Source organism: Elephantulus edwardii, unplaced genomic scaffold, assembly GCF_000299155.1.
Source record: "Elephantulus edwardii isolate Elephantulus edwardi_28Jun2011 unplaced genomic scaffold, EleEdw1.0 scaffold00288, whole genome shotgun sequence".
Classification (NCBI taxonomy): domain Eukaryota; kingdom Metazoa; phylum Chordata; class Mammalia; order Macroscelidea; family Macroscelididae; genus Elephantulus; species Elephantulus edwardii.
This window is the reverse complement of record NW_006400038.1, coordinates 2,845,939-2,855,250: the sequence shown is the minus strand read 5'-3', so window position 1 is coordinate 2,855,250 and position 9,312 is coordinate 2,845,939. Positions and strand designations below refer to the sequence as shown.

The 9,312-nt window shown below is 44.7% G+C and overlaps 1 protein-coding gene and 1 pseudogene across 2 annotated transcripts in view; one reads left to right on the top strand and one right to left on the bottom strand.

Moving 5' to 3' along the window:
• VGLL4 (vestigial like 4 (Drosophila)) overlaps positions 1 to 9,312 on the top strand; it is a 238,315-nt gene that overhangs the window by 212,482 nt on the left and 16,521 nt on the right. The window lies entirely within an intron of this gene.
• LOC102875505 lies at positions 1,258 to 1,509 on the bottom strand (annotated as a pseudogene).

Genomic DNA, 9,312 nt, shown 5'->3' with positions numbered 1-9,312 from the left:
CCCCGGCAGAGCATCTGGTGGATTCGAACCGTGCACCTCTGGGATTGTAGTTGCAGCTCCTTGCCACTAGGCCACCAGAGCTCCCCTTTAGGTCAGAATCTTAAAAATCCTTCTGTCTGATCAGTTCTAACTCCTGGAGACAGGAGAAGTACCACACCTCACATCTGCCCTGTGGATTATTAGCACCAGGTGAATTAACTGCTGTACACTAGCGCTCCTTAGGGAAGGTTAATTATGAATTCCAGCAAGAGCTCAGATTTAGAATTGTTTCAAAGAAATGTGGTCTTATAAGCCGGAGAAAAATGGACTAGTTACTTGTACTATCCTTTTCAGATCCTTTGGGAACTTTCCTTTAAGAATAGAGGAAATTCTTTTATAATTCGCTTGTCAATTGTCAGTATATTAGTGGCCTTTATAAGCACACAGAGCCATCAAAAGAATTGCATATCCCATATAATGCAGCATATACTTAAAAAAAGTCAAAGCTTATCTTGCTTCTTTTATAAAAAAAACTAAGAAAACCCCCCTAATTTTAAAATTCTTGCCACTGAACTAATAGACATCATCATAAGAGATGGAGAAATGATTAAAGTTGTCAGCTATTTCCTTTTACTTGGATCTGCAATCAACACTCATGGAGCAGTAGTCAAGAAATCAAAAGGCATGTTGCATTGGAAGAAATATTATGTCAAGAATTGCTTTAAAATTCTTAAGAACAAGTATGTAAATTTTTTTTTTCTGGTATTGGCTGCTTTATTTAAGGGCTGGTTACTAACAGCTGTTCCTGACCCAGCCCCTTTCTCCTCTACAAAGGCAACTGCACATGAACCATGGCATCCTGTTTAACATGGGTGGTGGGGTCCCTTGCCAGGGAGAAGACTGTGGGAGGTGGTGCCCAACTCCAGGTCACAAGAGTCAAAGAAAGAACAAGGCCAGTTACTCTGGGCCAGGTGCTGGTGAGGAGGACTGGCTGGTGAGGTCTCTGCTGCAGCCTCGGCTGGACTTGCCTGTACCCAGGGATTCTGAGAAGGGGCCGCCACCAGCCCCCAAACGGGGGAGGCTCAGGGACCGGGGAGAAGGAAGTGAGTCCAAGGCTGAGGTCAGGTCCAGCAATCACGCAGCTCCACTCTGCGTGCACCAGCACGCTCCTCCTCCACATCTGGAGAGCTGGGACTAACCTGGACCCACACCCTGGATTTTTGGAATGTCTCGTTTGGTACCCAGTGGGTGGGTACGAGGGGTGGGTCTTCTGTGCTGTTATTGGTTGGCTGCTTCGCAGGCATCTATCCAATCGCTGTCAACGTCCACAAGTTCTGAGAGATATGTGATGGGCGTCTGGAATTCCTCCAGGCACACGGTCCAGGAGATGACGCCAGTGTTTCGGGCCGGGTCCATTTTCACGTCACAAGACTTCTCGTGGTTACAGAAGGGGCAGGTGAATTGGGTCTCCAGGGTGCCGGTCATCTTCTTCTTGGGCAGCGGCTTCCTTTTTGACTTTCTGTGTCCCATGTCCTCAGGAGCGTGAACCTGCACTCGCCTAACCTCGCTGCAACTGTTCTGTTCTGTTCACTCGGAGACCCAAGTATGTAAATTTAAAGACCTGATCCAAGCTATGGTATTTTCATTTGCTTCCTATGCATCTGAAATTTGGACTGTGAATAAGGATGACAGTAGAATGTTGCCTTTGAGTTTTCTGGTATTGGAGAATAGTGTTGAATATGCCATGGACTGTCAAGAGAAAAAAAAAAGTCTGTCTTGGAGAAAAGACTAGAATCCTTACGATGGTAAAGTAACACTTTTTCTCACATATTTGGGGCATGTTGTTAGGAGGGAATAATCCTTGGAAATGGACATCATTCTTGGAAAGCTGGAGCATCAGCAAATGAGAAGCAGGTAAGATAGATTGGCACAGTGACTTAACAACGCATTCAAGTATGTCAGAGATGATGCGGATGGCACAGGATAGGACAGGGTTCCCTATGAGTCGGCACATCATAACATCTGGCAGTAATGAAAGCTGAGCTCCCTGATGAGCTCATAGACTGCAGACCCCATGTGCACATAGAAAGGAAGCTTGTATTGTGTGTTATGTTGCTGAGGTGCTAAGATGGGGGTGGGGCCAGGGGCACAGTCTGGAATGGGACCAGTAGGGATAGAGTACTGCTCGGCAGGTCCTGGGAGTCCAAAGACAACTGAAGCCACTCTCAGGGATGGATGAAACAATACTCTGGGATCTGGCACCACCTCTTATTATCTCTGTGGGACAACAGGGCTGGCCTAAGCAGTGTTCAGGGGATTCCTGTGGTCAGAACAGTTCCTGAGAATGGGTCACTTAGATGCTTGAGGCCCGAACAAGTCCTAAGAATTGGTCACTTAGACCATGTCAGCTAACTAGCACTTATGCACCTTGCCCTTCTTTGCTCCAGCTGATGGCCACAGGTGAGAGTAGGAAAGGCTTACTGAATGGGTCAAGAGCAGAGACCTAGCCTAGCCTTTATGGCCTGGAGGAAGCTCTGAGTTGCTGATATTTAGAGAGACATGGGGGTGGGGAGGGGCTAGTGGGGCACCTAATAGGCAGCAGACAGCTCCCATACAGCCACCCTACTGCCACTGGGCAGGAAGTCCCCTGGCTCCAACAAAGGTACAAGGGCATTTTCCTTGCAGTGAAGAGATTCACCAGGGCCACCCATTCTGAAAATACGGTGAGAGCAAGAAAAGGGGAGGGGGAGCTTGGCTTTAGACGACTGGACAGCTCTCCCTTGTGGTCAGTGATGAGGGCTGAGCACTCCAGAGGTCATGGGATCTTGGGGTGGAGGTGGTGGTGGCAGTGGCAGATGACCTCAGGAGAGGGCATTGGAACATTCAGTTAGGACATGGACTAAAGAGATACCCATTTTCTCAGAATGCCTATTTTGACATAAAGATTTGGTCTTCAGAGCTTAACATTCAATCAGTAATTTACATAAACTGCAATGTTTCTGTTACCAGTTGCAATCACAATGAAGGATTGGCTCCTGAAAATTTCTTTAGTATTGAATATATTTAAGTTAGGGATTACCCTCTAAGATCTCAAGAAGTCAGCAATGTGTTTTGAGACTGGTTGTATATCACAGGGGACTGGACATTTAGAGTGGCTGCTTGCCTTCAGCTGTAAGAGGAAGGGTGTGTTGGAGTGAGGAATTGCAGAAACCTAACTACAGCAGGGAGAAGATTTTATTTTTAAAAAAAAAATTTTTTTCTTTGACTCAAATTTGTATCATAACTCATTTGTCTCGGCTGCAGAGCTGGTAGATGGCATATTGTAGTTGAGCTACACACACTGTGGTAGCTGTGCCATAGGGGATTAAATTGTTACCAGTGACTATGACTACAGATCTTGGTAATCCTGGTTTTGAATATTTTGTTCTATTAATTATTATACCAGTGTCTGGACTATGGTCCAGAAATGTTGCTTTTGTTAAGTGCCATTGAGTTGGCCCCAACTCTGATGAAAGACTGAAATGCTGCCTGGACCCATATAGTCTGTGACATAGGCTAGGTCTTCCTGGTCTGTCTTTATTGTGAAACTCTATTAATGATGTTTTCTGTCGGAGTAATAAGCCTCACTAAGAAGTTGAGTAGGTGATACTGGTGGCTGTAGAACCGTCACATAGATGGAGACTTGAACTCCAGGCTCCTGCACGGAAGGTGAGAATCCTACCATTGAACTACCAGTGTCCTGGATTTAGAAATGGATTGCCAGGAGTGGGAGGGAATTAGATATTTCTTGTAAGCTTTGTTCTTTAGAATATGTCTGGGATGCTATGTCTAGGACCAGGAATCTACTCAGTTTGGAACGTCACAGGTATGTGCAACAGGGTAAGACCCAGGGATTCTTGTTTAAAAAGAGAATTCATGGGTGGCAAGGTTGATGAAGAAGTTGACTTCGCTCCTGAGATCAAAGACCAAAGTATTGGACAGCAGAGTTAATCTGTTATGAGATTAGCCTTTGTGCTGAAGCATTTTAGTCATGAATTTGGGCCCTGGGTAAGGAAGTGAGTGCCAGCCCTGCTAGGGTATATGGCAGGATGTCAGTCTTTTAGGGGTGCTGCAGTTCAAACCCTTCTTAACTGGAGTACTTGCTTCCTCCAGCTAGGACAGCACACCTCATCTTTTTTTCTGAATAGTTTTCTATTTTTGAGTGATTTGTTTTGAAAATGAAGTAACTCAGCTAACAGTGTTCCTTCAAGAGGATTTGAATGAAATTATGCAAATTTAGGTCAAAAAAGAACATGGAGTGGAAATGATGTTGGAAGGTGTTTTCAGACCATTGATTTCTGGGGAGTTTTTTGTTTAATGAATAAGTTGTCATTCTCGGGTTTTCTGGTTATTTCCTCACACACTCAAGCCAGTTGATACTGGTTTCTCCTAAGAATTGGTTTGGGTTTTGAACGATTCATTCATAGATTAGTTGGCTGCCAGGCGCCATTATAGACACAGCATACAGAATTCTAGTAGCTTGCGAGCAGCCCTGTGGTTCATGGAGTCAGTCATGTTTCCAGGTTTCCTTCACTTTTAGCCTTAGGACTAATTGAAGAAGAATGTGTCTTCAGATTTCAGAAACCTGTGATATGCAGATGGCACAACCTTGCTTTGCTGAATAAAACAAATCATCACAGTTATCAGAAAACATGATAATTGGAGAAAAGATTGAAATTGTCAAGGATTTAATTTTACTTGATTCACTTGGATTTAATTTTACTTGGAAGCAGCAATGAAATCAAATGATGTATTGCATTGGGCAAAATAGCTTTCGAAGGACCTCTTAATAATGCTAATGATCAAGGATGCCACTTAAAATACAAAGGTGCACTTGACCCAAGCAATGATATTTTCATTTACTTTATGTTGTTTTTGTTGTTATATGCCATCGAGTTGCTTGTGACTCAGCAACCCTATGTACAAGAGCTTTAAATGCTGTTCTATCCTGTGCCAACCTAGCCATCTCAAATGCACTTATTCCCACCGCTCCAGTCACAGACAGAATCGATCCATCTCATCAAAGGTCTTCCTCTCCTTCGCTGCCCCTCCACTCTGCCAAACATGATGTCCATCTCCAAGGACCAGTCCCTCCTTGCAACATGCCCAAAATATGTTAGTTGAAGCTTCAGAATCATTGACTCCAGGGAACACTCTGGCTTCACCCTCTCCAGAACAAAACTGTTTGTTCTCCTAGCAGTCCATTCAACACTCGTCTCCAGCACTACAGCTCAAAGACATCAATCCTCTTTCTGTCAACCCTATTCACTGTTCAACTCTCTGATGCATAGCACATAATTGCGAAGACTATAGCCCGGATCAGGCGCACCTTAGTCTCCAGCCTGACATCATTGCTCTTCAGTACTCTTGAGAGGTCCATATACATGTGAAAGTTGGACAGTGAAAGAGGACCAAAGAACTGATGCTTTTTAGTTGATGATGTTGGCAAAGAATATTGAATATTTTGTGGACAGCCAAAAGAACAACTCTGTCTTGGAAGAAGTATAACCAGAGTGTTCTTAGAAACAAGAAAGGAGATCTTACATTCTCTGGACTTGTTATCAGGAGGGACCAGTCCCAGAGAAATGGAATTGTACTGGGTAAAGTGTAATCATCTAAGAAGAGAAAGACTTAATGAGATAGATGATGCCATGTTTGTTATGAAATGTGTAAACATAGTAGAAATTGAAATTGGCTGTGGGCCAGGCAGGGTTTTGTTGTGACTAGAGCCAACTCTGTGGTACTTAACAACTACAGGACTACTGTTACAAGTGCTATCCATCGAATGACTGTACAAAATAGAAATTGTCTGTCATGGAGGTTTGGAAGTCTGAATTCTGCATGTTGACAAGGCCACCTTCTCTTCAAGGCTTCAGAGGAAGATCTCTTCTTGTCTAAATTCTGGTAGTCCCAGGCATCCCTTAGCTTGCAGCATAATTACCCCTCTGTCTCATTTTTTATAAGGACACCACTCAGATACCTTTCTGCTTTAGCATGCCCTCAGTGTTAGCTAAAGCATCCCTAAAGATCCCATTTCCAAATGAGGTCATAGTCACAGACATTAGAAGTCAGTATAGAGCTTGAAGGGACACCATCTTGTTAGTCTCACTCTTCTCCCTGGGTGCATACTATCTCCATAGTCCATTGAGGAGTGGATCATATGACCTCTACAGGGTTTGCATTGTGTGATTTCAGAAGAGAGGTTCACCAGGGCTTTCCTCCTGCTCTGTCTTAGTCTGAAAGCTCCAGTAAGAAACATGAAAGCAATATGCAAGCTGCCTCTGAGGAATGGTTGATGATAGCACAGGGGCTGGGATTTGAACCATGGACTCTTGAATGGACCTGAAGTATTTGCTGAAGAAGGTCAAAGATTGCAATCTTTGATAAGGATTGAAGCTCAACATCAAGAAAACAAATATTCTCACCATAGAGCCAACTGGCAGAATCATGGTAGATGGAGAAGAGATTGCAGTTGTTAACTATTTCAGTTTGCCAAGATTTGCAATCAGCATTCTTGACACCAGCAGTCCAGAAATGAAAAAATGAGTTGTGTTGGAAAAGTCTGCTTTCAGGGACCTCTCCAGAGTACTGAAGACCAATGATGTCTGTTCTAGAGACTAAGATCCAGGCCATGGTCTTTACTTACTTTGCATAAGAGAGCTGGACAAAGACTAAAGATGATAGAAGAATTGATGCCTTTGAGTTGTGAGGCTGGAGAGGAGTAATGAACATACCATGGACGGCCAAGAGAACTAACAGGTCAGTCCTAGAGAAGGTGAAACCAGGCTGCTCCTTGGAGGCAAATTTTGAAACTCTAGACATATTTTGGGCATGTTGCCAGGACAGACCAGTCCTTGAAGAAAAGATACCATGTTTGGCAGGGCGGAGGGTCATTGCAGGAGGGCAAGACCCTGGATGAAATGGATTGACAGTGACTATGGTGATGAGGGCAGATGTGTCCAAGACTGGCTCAGGTTAGGGCAACATTTAGAGCCACTGTTCATATAGTTGCTGTGAGTCATTATTCATAGAGTTGCTATGAGTCATAGTTTACTGGACGGCATAAAACAACTCTTGCATGGAAGACAAGAATTCCACCAGTGATCCTTCATTGCTGCTGATGTAATCCTTTCAGCAAAAGTTTCTCCCACATCTGAAAGTTTACCATGTGCCATTTTACAAAAGACCTACCAATTTGGTGGGCTTTTGGATTTTTGGGGTTTTTTTTATATCAGAATAAAACCTGAAGACCATTTGGGTTTGCAAACTGTAGGATCTATGTGTGTAAACAGTGGTTTTAGCTGTCAGCGCAGAACTTCTCATCGTGAAGTTTAGATGAAAACCATGTCAGAGATGACAGATGGGCATCAGCCTCCATCTCCAAGCTATTACCACTGTTAATTTTGGGCTTAAATACCTCAAAGTCCAGGGGATAGGAGAGGAGTGCCATATCTGAGTCTTGGTCTGCAGTGCTGGTAGAGTTCCAGACTGGTGAAAGAGCAAAGGATAGCCTCGGAGCTCCCTTCTACACCACTGCCTCCTCCCTGTTCACCTCAGCAACAACCCATCCCCGACACTGCTACCTCCTCTTTTAAGTACCTCAGCAACAACCCTTCTCTCACACCCCTGCCTCTTCCATGTCCACCTCAACAGCAGACCCTCTCCCTACCCCTGCCTCCTCCATGTCCACCTCAGCAGCAGACCCTCCCCCCACACACCTGCCTCTTCCATGTCCACCTCAGGAGCGATCGTATTACCTTTTTGCTTTACTGAACTTTGGCTTGGGAGAGGGGTCATAGGAACATGCTGCTTGGAAAAGGAAGCCACTAGCACCATGCTAATGGCTCTGCTATTATGTACAAAGATATGGATATCTTTCCTAAGTTTCTGTCCTCTCCAGTCATTGTAGCTTCCTGCAGAGACCTTCCTGGACATAAAGTTTTCTGTGCCTTCTCTGGTACAAAAGGACTCTGCTTAATGCCACAGATATGATTGTATTGTTGTTATGTGCCGTCGAGTTGCTTGTAACTCTTAAGTGACCCTATGTACAATAGCCCTGAACCTTCCTCTATCCTGAGCCAACTTCATCTTCTGACAGATCTGCCCCCATTACTCCAGTTACTGAGTCAGTCCATCTCATTGAGGGTCTTCCTCTCTTGCACTGTCCCTCCACTTTCCCAAGCATGATGTTCCTCTTCTTGCAACATGCCCAGAGTATGTCAGATGAAGTTTCAGAATCCTTGCCTCCAAGGAGCAGCCAACCTGTTTTCACCCTCTCTATGACAAACCTGTATGTTCTTCTAGCCGTCCATGGTATATTTCGTATTCTTCTGCAGCACTACAGCTCAAAGGCATCAATTCTCCTTCTTTAATCCCTAGTCATTGACCACTTTATGATGCATAGCACATAATTGGGAAGACTGTGGCCTGTATCAGGTGCACTTTCGTCTCTAGACTGACATTGTTGCTCTTCAGTACTTTGGAGAAGTCTCTAACAGCAGACTTTCCCAGTGCAGTGCATCTTTTAATTTCCTGGCACCTGGTACTGCAGTAAGCACTTTAGGTCCTTCTCATTTCAGCAAGCAGGGTTGTGCCATCTGTATAACACAGGTTGAAGAGTATTTCTCCAATCCTGCTGCCACATTCCTCCTCATAGAGCCCAACCTCTCATATGATGTGTTCCACATGTAGATTGAAAAGGTATGGAGGAGTTAGGACATCCCTGGCTCACACCCTTCCCGATTTCGGACCATGCAGTGTTCCCTTGCTCTGTTCTGATGACTAGCTCCTGGTCCAACTATAGGGTTTGCATAAGCGCAATCAAGTGTTCTGAGATTCCCATTCTTCTCAGAGTTAGCCACAGTTTGTTGTGATCCACACAAATACCTTTGCGTGTCAATCAACACTGATGAGAATTTCCTCTGGTACTCTCTGCTTTCAGCCAATATCCATCTAACATTTGTTGTTGTTGTTGTTATGTGCCATCGAGTCGCTTGCGACTCATAGCAACCCTAAACTCTGCTCTTTCCTGTGCCAATCACACTGTCTCCGACACTCCCATCCTGATTATCCCAGTCACTGAATCAGTCCACCTCATAGAGGGCCTTCCCGTCCTGCGCCGTCCCTCCACCCTCCCAAGCATAATGTCCTTCTCCGAGGACCGGTCTCTCCTCACAACATGTCCAGAGTATGTCAGACGGAGCCTCAGAATCCTTGCCTCCAAGGAGCCACCCGGTTTAACCCTTTCCAGGACAAATCTGTTTGTTTTCCTAGCAGTCCATGGTATTCTCAATA